We start from the raw sequence: 9,546 nt of genomic DNA on the forward strand, positions 1-9,546 counted from the left end.
ACATTATTTTATTCATTTATTAGAATTGATTACTATAAAACTGTATTATCCTTTAAGCAAGTTACTATAAAATATCCTTTGAATAAAATAAATTGCTTAAACTTAATTTCCGTATGCAATGATGGAAAAAAAAACGTACCTAGTACGTATAGCAATAAAATTACGTAGACACGTGATATTTGAACATATTATGAAATATCACGTTAAAAAAAATATCCATCCTAGGCTTTCGTGGCGCAGTGGCAAAAAATGTAACTATTAACTTGTTTTGGGTTCGAGTCCCACTCTGGAGAATGAAATGTTTCACATTTTCATTACTGTGCTCTGGTAACAAGACGAAGTGCGGCGTTGAGTTTCGCGATTCAACACACAAATGATATCTCAAATTCAAGCAGATAGTGGAAAACGGTCTTAACTCCTGAGTTCGAGATAACGTGTGAAGGTGGAAAAAAGTCTGCTAAATATATTAATCATAATAGAAGTACGAGTATATTAATTATTCACCAAGTTTTTCACTTAATTTCAATAATAAATTAATAGTTATCAACTATTTCATAATGGGAATTCATAGACTATAAACATTTTGAGGTATCGAACTGCTTGTCTATATTTATGTTATGTTAATAAGTAAATACTGTTTACAGCTTACATCCGAGTCCTACATCTCGTTCCCACAGTGGAGGAGAGCGTGCGATAAAACTCGACTTAACAAAATAAATATTCAACAGTTCATAGTTATAAACAAACGCGCATGTTAAAACGTACAGATAGTAAAAAAATGGGAAAGAAGTAAATAACATAGGTATCTTAAGTTTTTAATATAAAGGAGGGTTGATGGAAATAAAAACAGATGTTAATTTTAACTTTCTGAAGGAAATAAGAAAGATCCAAAATAAATTTCGTTACTTCTTTTTCAATAAGTAGGTAAAAATCAAATGATCTACTAATATCTAGATCTAGTTATTTTTTCACCATAATAGTAAATTGATAATCCCATCTCATATTCTTACTCTCTTTAAAGTCAAAATTATATTTATATTGAAAAATAGTACTGAATAATGCCGAGTTTAATTTTTTCACTATACACACATAAGTCGTAATTATTACTAACTTAATATATGAGAAACAACAACAAGAAATAACCGATCGAAATCAATAAAACCGAAACAATTTATTTAACAGAATCAGACACATTTTGAACATGGTATAAAATTGTACTTAATTGTAATATGTACATAGAATACACATATTTACTATTATATATATTTTAAGTTTTCCTTTACATTAGTAAATTCATATTAATTAGTAACTTCTTCCTTATTTTCATTAGAAGCTCGAAAACAAGGATAGCTAGTTGTTTGGTAAAGACCAAACACTAAAGTGTTATCATTGCGTTAGTTGAAATTCATTATTATATATAGTAAATAGCTTTATGTTTCCTCAATCAAGCTGTGAACAAAAAAAATACATTATATTGAATAACAGTTTATTATCAACAGCCAAAGGGACCTAACCTAATTTTAAGTATATTAATTATAATCTAATTCATAAATTGAATTATTTCTTATATTTATTTCATACTTATATTCAAGAAAACGTCTGTCGTTCTTGCTCAGATTTAGGACACACAAATACTTTAATATTTTTTATTATTCAACTTCACGCTAAACCCCACATGTAGCAAAAGAGATAATCTAAGACACTCCGTTCTCCACTTTCCGTCGAATTCTGGAGGCGTCACGCGTTGAGGGGTGGAACTCAACGCCCCGCTTTATCTCGAGTAATCATCGAACCAACATCATCCAACATTGCATTTTCACAAGCACGTATCGTATTTTTTAATTTGACTTTATAAGTTACGGTATAATTTAAAACATAAAAATAACAGACGTAAACATAAGACAGACACAACAAACAAAAATAATCGATCAATAATATCCAGTAAAGTCGATGCGTATAGATATGGGGGTAGTCCCATTTTGTAACTGGTATAATATGCTATATAATCAATCCCCGCATATACCGCAAATGGAAAGTAATAAAATTGTATCCTCTGCTGAATTGAAATCTGTAATAAAATTTTGAAATGCAAGAATGATTCTCTTTGCGCTTTATTGGTTAGAGTGATAACTTACATATTTTTTTCTCTATAAATATTAATTAAGAATATTATTATTACAAATTTTAGAGTTACCCCATTTTTCCCAACTGCAACATGGATATTAATAGTATTGGACTAGGGAAATATTAATTGAAAAATATACTTTTAGCTTCACTTCTCTAACGTATTTTTCAAACAGCGATACTAGTTAAATCTCTCCATCTCTACATATATTTGGTTTGGTAATTTAAATTTTTTGTAAGCTTTCAATCCGAAGATCTACAGACTAGGTCTTGATATTTTAATAATTATTTGTAATATACGATTATTTAATTAATATTAAATAATATATATTCACAATGTTATTGTATTATAATCAAAGAATTTTTCCGTCCTTTGTCCCATTGTGTAATACACACAACACAACACTTATATAATTGTAATGTTGAGCAATTAAATTATAGTTTAGACCAAAAATGATTTTTCTTTTGTTCTTTCGAATATATTGAACGGTGATCTAAAGTTTTACATACGAGTATGTCACTTGTCAAGTATGTATTAGAATTTGGAAGTAATTGATGAATGTTTGGCAGATTTTACTCGTCTATGTTTTTTTATTTTTTTTTATTATATAAAAATTGATTCGAAAAATTTGGTGTGCGAGTCTACAGTGTGCGGCATACAGCTGAAGCTAAAGAAAAAAATAATGATATAATATAAATATAAATATATAAATAATGATGGATTTTTCAGAACGTAAATGAGCAGTAAAAAAGGAATTTTGAAAAATCCAATGGAGTAAATAAAATCAATCATGAACAGAAATTTTAAACATGTAGTAGCTAATTTTTAGAGGTGATTTTTGTACGCGACAAAACATCTCATGGGAAAACTGAAAATCACGGAGACAAAGCCGCGAGCGGAAAGTATATCTTCACGCTTCTTAAATATTTTATGAAATAATCTATGAGAGGTTCAGATATTTTCTGTCCTCGTAATCTTTTGTACCAATGTATAAACAACTATAAAGGAGGAATCCAATTCTTGGCATTTCTTGCATGAAAGCTGAAATTTTGCATGTCAGTTCCATGTGGAGTTTAGTGCAGCTGGAAGAAAGAATTCCTAAAAATTACTAGGTATACGACTAAATATTGAGTTTTTTATCATACAAGTCCGAACAATAATTGCGTGTTTTGGGAAAATCAAATTTACAATAATCGCATACAGACATATAACTATTAAATAAATAATAATATACGCAAATAACGCACCTACTACCGAATTCTTAGAAGTATATACTTTTTAGCATTTAGTTTTTCACTATATAACAATAATTGCTGTAGGTTGATATAATATAATTAACTTCGATATTTTAGCAGGAAATGTATAATAATTTGTAATTCGAAATATCGTATCAAGGCTATCAACTTTCCGAACATTCTCTGACATTGGAAGATAAAATTCATGTATACACTTATATTACTGTAATAGGTAATAGGTATGTAGAATTTTTAACGAGTGTCGACGACCGTTTAACTGCATTCGAGTGAACGTAACGGGTTCATATCCCGTATTAAGTGTTATGTATCTTTAATAAAAAGTTTATATACAATGTTGTAAATTTATGTCATCTCAGCGATGAAATAATTATAATAATTAAAAATAGAAAGATAATTATTGTAATTATATTTTATATTCCGTCTTACTTTCATTCCGACTGGAAAACTAATTTATAATATCTATATAGTAATATACCTATAAAAAAATTTACGCTTTACAGTCCACGTAAAAGAACTTGCAAGCAACTGGTGTAAGTTATCTAAAAAAAATATTTTTGACATTTTAGATTATTATATAGTAAGGAAGCTAGTGGGAAGAACAACGAGAAATCATTTTTTTATTATTTCCGCTCATTAAAATATACAACTTAAATTATTTTTTTAAATTATAAAAGTATAAAAAAACATAAATCACTATTTTCAATGCTGACGCTACCACATCTATGCGCTACTTCGGAGACATGAGCAGTCTTGCTATAATTATTTTTAAACAGTTCCTGACGTCATTCTAATAAGGACATTTGAGTGTCGCTTTCATAATTTGTTCTTGTAAGTATATAATATAGGTCGCCAAATCACATCTGCACTCATAGAGACCTAGTTTCTTGATATCTTAATTATTCACACCAATATAGTTTTTTTTTAGCAATATGTGAAAAGATGTAAAATGAAAAGCTTTTCTTTTTCTTTAGTGTTTTTTTTATTATCCGACTACAAAAATAAGTGTATTGTTGTTTACCAGCCTATGTTATGTATATTTCTTCCTATATATCATTGTAGAGACGAAACATATTGATCGATTTTGATTTTTGATAGAATTAAGTCAATCGATTTATTTCAACCTTGCTTTATATCACCGAATATTTTGTTGCTGAATGGTAAACATATTATTGTATCGTTTTTAACATAAAAAAATACTAGTATCTCCTACGTCTCACTTTGATCTCAATTTTCCGCCAAGATGGCTTATTATTACGGATATTTTTTAAAGAAGACTAATTACGGATATTTTTCATGAATGAAGAAATCTTTTTACGTTAAGTCTTCCATTTATCGCGGAAAACTACACGCTATATTGCATCACGTGAACGTTTCAATACAAGCCAATATAAACCGTTTCAATACCTAGAGCGAGTTACCTCAGAATCACAGAATCGAACCCATAACCTGTAGTTGCAGTCACACGCCTGGGCACCTGCGCCACGACTGGCCTCTGCTAATAAAATGTATTTCACAAGCACCTATACAAATTTTTATTGGCATCGATTATATACTACCAATATATATGCAAAACTAGAGACATTGAAATCTAAATTTAAAATGACGCGAATAGCCGAGTAGGTAGGTATAACATATTATTTTTAGCTTACTACGGTATTTACTACGTACAAATGATAAGATAAAGGCACAATAAAATATTGTGAAAGTGTGTTTGATGTTTCACTTTTATATTTTTGTTGATAACGATGATAAAATCTGTGAATGTGGTGATAACAAATGAAGTTAAGTATCTATTTTGTTTCGTTTTAGAGTTCCTTTCTTAGCGTAGTAATTTGAACTTTGTACTCTTTGATTAATAGAATATTTACAAAATAATTACTATTATATTATTTTTCTACATCTTTATCACACCGGCTATAAACGCAGTGGTTGTAGATTCGAATTCCACTTGGAGGAAGAAATTAACTAGCAAGACAAACGCTTGGAAAACCGCCGCTCATCAGCAGAAAACTGGGCGTCGTGACCTGAAGCTGAAAAAAATAATTAGTATACAAAATATTAGAGAAGGATATTTGCTTACTAATTTATTGTATACTTCTGTAACAGCGAAGGCAGATGGAACCTAATGTTAAGACATTTCCACCCACATTTGTTAAAAACATATAGAAATATATTATTTATATATACCCTCAAAAACCACGAAAAGTTGCTAGTACCTACTATACGTTATATCAATTTAATCAGTCCCTAGCATTCTATCGGTAATCTTGTTTCATGGACAGATTGGCAAGGCCCTACACACAATATGTGTGATAAATATGATGTTATTTATTTGTCATTTTATATTATTATGATAAATGTTATAGGATGAGTAAGTTATATTTTTAAAATTTTAGTCATAGACAGATAAGTCAGTAGAGATGACATTCTGTCCATGTTAGAGACATGGAGTGTTGAGTGGCAAAGATTAAAGCTATATTTGTAAATTGTCATTGTCTTGACAGAACGAAGAAATATGCAAGCAAACAATGTATTAAAACGTATCTAAAAACGTCGATAATATGATCCAAAATTCTACTTAACTGAATATGTTCCACCTTAAAGATAATATTTATTTCTGTAGGAAAACTAACTACATACTAAAACTTTAAACCACAAGCAACCTGCACAACAGGCATCCTTAGACTTACCACTATTGTATAGAATACCTTGAAATTACCACAAATAAAACGCCGACAATCAATTTCCATACTCATCGTAAATAAATAACTGCGCGTCCTTAAACGGCCTCTATGAAAAATGACGACCGAGAAAACACCTAAAAAAACGCGAAGAACGCAAACAAAAAACACAAGTAAGTATTTTGGCAACATGAAATATTCAAATAAATACAATAGATAGATAGCTTAGCGAGTTAAGTATAAATATACCGATTTAGATAGTTAAGACTTTTCTCACAGGTTCCTTTTAAAATGTAAGTCTTGAAGTTGGTCATGTAATAGTTATAGAAAAAATGCACGATGAGATCAGCGGCGGCCTTGGATCCGCGTCGTCAGATGTACACGGTTAGGATTGGTCACTAGATACAATTTTTGTTTTCTCTGACTTATGTTAGAAATAAAATATAAAAAATAGTCACAAAGTATAAAAATAGTCAAAACTTTAAAAGCGTTATTCGCAGTTATTTCTGGTAAAAATTCACGTTTTTTTTTATTTTCCTTCAATTCCGATTTTTTGTATTTTGTTCAAAATACATTTATCTCATAAACTTAATAAGAAAGTTTACATATAAATAAATGTATACAAAAGGTTAAGCCTAAATTGTTACGAGTACATAAATAGTTCTAAAATAACCACAATTAATACAATAGCTAACTATATTTAAATTCTATATGTGATTGTTTTCTTCGGTAAAACCCCTGATGCTTACAGGACATTGTTATTGAAATAGAAATCCCTAATATTATAATTGGACTTTGAAGTGTTTTACGTAACACACGTATTTATTTGTCTAAAATTCCTCATTTAAACTTCGCATGGTCGCCTTTTCATTGTGTTTAATTAGAAAGCTCAGAGATCCTAACGAATTGAACTTAGGTTTAATTCGAACGTAGTAGACGTTTAAATTAAAACAAAATATTTGTATGTCTCTAAGGAGCCAATACTCAACAATCCTTACATAAACTACCAATTGAATGAAATTCGCAACATGGACTCGTCTTGCTTCCTGCTTGTGAAACAAAAACAAATGCATATAAAAACACTAATTACAGAATACAATAAAGGGACGAATAGCTGCACTGTCACTTCTAAAAATATATTTTTTTGCGCAGTTACTTTGACGACATATTTACTTGAAATATATAAAGAGTATAAATTCATATTTTTTTCTTATAAAAGTCTCATCGTTTCTGCAGTTGAGATTTAGCGAGGCATTAAATTCCGACATTCCACGCGCAATGTCTCGAAAATTCTCCGGTACGTGGGGAATTGTCTTAATTCTTAATACTAAGTCGTCTTTGCTATACGCAGAGTTCGCGTACACCAACCTAGATGCTCTTCAAAATAATCAATAATCTTGGCTTCTTCCGATGCACCATATTTCTGTTATAATTCAAGAAATTGTATATAATGCGAATAGTAGCAAAATGTATCAGCCATTCTATTTTAAAACAACGTCATCAGTCACGTTGGTGGAAACTTTGTCTCAACGTGAATCTGGAATACGTACATAATATAAATCAAATTCAAGGCACCTCCGAGTAAAAGTTAATATTTAGATTATATATGAGGTAGATATGTATGGGCTATGGGTAGTTCATTTTTTTATTATTATTTTCATACGATATTGTATTATTGTAATTAGTCTAAATTATTTACAATTTTGTTATGATAAACATAGTAAAGACACAGGGAACCTAATACTAAGACACTCTATCCCCATTTACCGTCTCAATTTTCGAGATATTGCGCGTTGAGCGGAATTCAACGCCGAACAATTATAAATTAAAATTTCACAACATAAATTCAATTGTGCAGTATGCTAATAAACCATAAAAATTATAGCCGTCCATGTTTATCAAATAACATTTCCCATTCTTAATTACAGCCTTCGTAATTATCAATAATTATCTATTTACCATACTTGTAAAAAATAGTTTAAATTTATATGCTTATATAAATATAGTATATTTATTTACGACATTGAAGACGTTCAAGACAAAGTAATTATACACCAAAAACAGGCACGAATCAACCATAGGTCCATAGTTCTCAAGGAAAACTTTAACTAAGTAATAGGAATTATATGTTATTATTATTTCTAACGTCACGTGGTGTGTAAAATACTATTTATAAAAGCTAATTAACGCGAGTATCAAACGAACGAGGAAATTGTAGGACTCGTACTAATAGTATAATGGAGTAAACAATATTTGTGTGGGGAATGATTTCTTCCGTCTTGAATATTGCATCACAATTAACATGTTAGAACTTGTGGACATTTTATTTGGATTTTTCTGCAATAATTGGATTTTTAAATCATTATTATTAGGAGAAAAGAAACTACTTAGCATTCACTGCTTATATATATTCTCCATGTGGATGCCCAGCCTATCTCGTTGAAGGGTGTAGAGTTTAGAGCAGTGCCTGGGATCCGTAAGTAAGTCTATACCAAAATATGTATTTAGTATTAATTTTCAAGTTCCACATTTTCTGTTATGTTTCGTTACAATTTTACGTGTTGATTTTATGTTATAAATCTATCTTTTTATCACTTTCTCCTGCAATAGTTTCCGGTGAAAGCCGCATCCGATAATATTCGTTGCGTAGTTTGAAAGACTTAAGCGTATGTTGGCGGGAAGCGACTTTGTTTTTTATTATGAACTAGCGCTCCCTTGCGGCTTCGCCCGCTTTAACTACTGGATTATTAATATATGAATGTTTGCAAAGCACTTAAGATAATGTGAAAATTAATTAAACCCTAATGCAACCCGCGTTTTGGTAGTTTCAATAAGGATTTTCCAATTGTTTTACACAGCAAGGATTTTTTAGTAGGTACCGTAATTTTAAATTTGTTCTACTTATCTTTTCAAGTACTTATTAAAATATATTTAAATTACTATTTTTAGATAGTTAAATGACATTAAATAATACATTCAACTCGAATTATCCAATACGTGCAAACGTATCTAAATCTTCGTTGCTATAGAGGCAGACGGGTTTTTTTTTTTCGAGCTTGTGGTTAATGCTGAAGAGGGTATTCTGTCCCTGATGAAAAGTAAGCACTACGTGGCTGCCTGTGAGGAAAATTAAATAGAATGCATCGGCCGGGAATCGAACCCGGGCCGCCCGTGTGTCAGGCGTATATTCTACCACTGAACCACCGATGCGTGTAAGGCAGGCGGGCGCGGCGGACACGCTTGTATATGTAAAACGTCGAGGCGAGCCGTTTCGTAGCAAGGATTTTTTGATATTGTAACAACTTCTAAAGTACTTATTAAAATGAAAAACAGTAAAAGACAATTTCGATCTACATTAAATGGCCAACTTAACTAATATACTTATTTATATGCTGAGAGTAAGGGATAAGTGAAACTTGAGTAACATACAGCTGACGTGTTAACGGCGTGATGTGTCAACAATTAAATGCGTTTTTCTCTAAAA

At 30.4% G+C, this 9,546-nt stretch overlaps 1 non-coding gene across 1 annotated transcript; it reads right to left on the reverse strand.

The window, feature by feature from the left end:
• Nucleotides 1–9,201: 9,201 nt before the first annotated feature.
• TRNAV-GAC (transfer RNA valine (anticodon GAC)) lies at nucleotides 9,202–9,272 on the reverse strand. The gene has a single exon. It is a non-coding gene; the product is annotated as a tRNA-Val (tRNA).
• Nucleotides 9,273–9,546: the final 274 nt, after the last annotated feature.

Source organism: Heliconius melpomene, chromosome 10 (genome assembly GCF_056956725.1).
Source record: "Heliconius melpomene rosina isolate 202511_hmr_F chromosome 10, ASM5695672v1, whole genome shotgun sequence".
Classification (NCBI taxonomy): Eukaryota; Metazoa; Arthropoda; class Insecta; order Lepidoptera; family Nymphalidae; genus Heliconius; species Heliconius melpomene.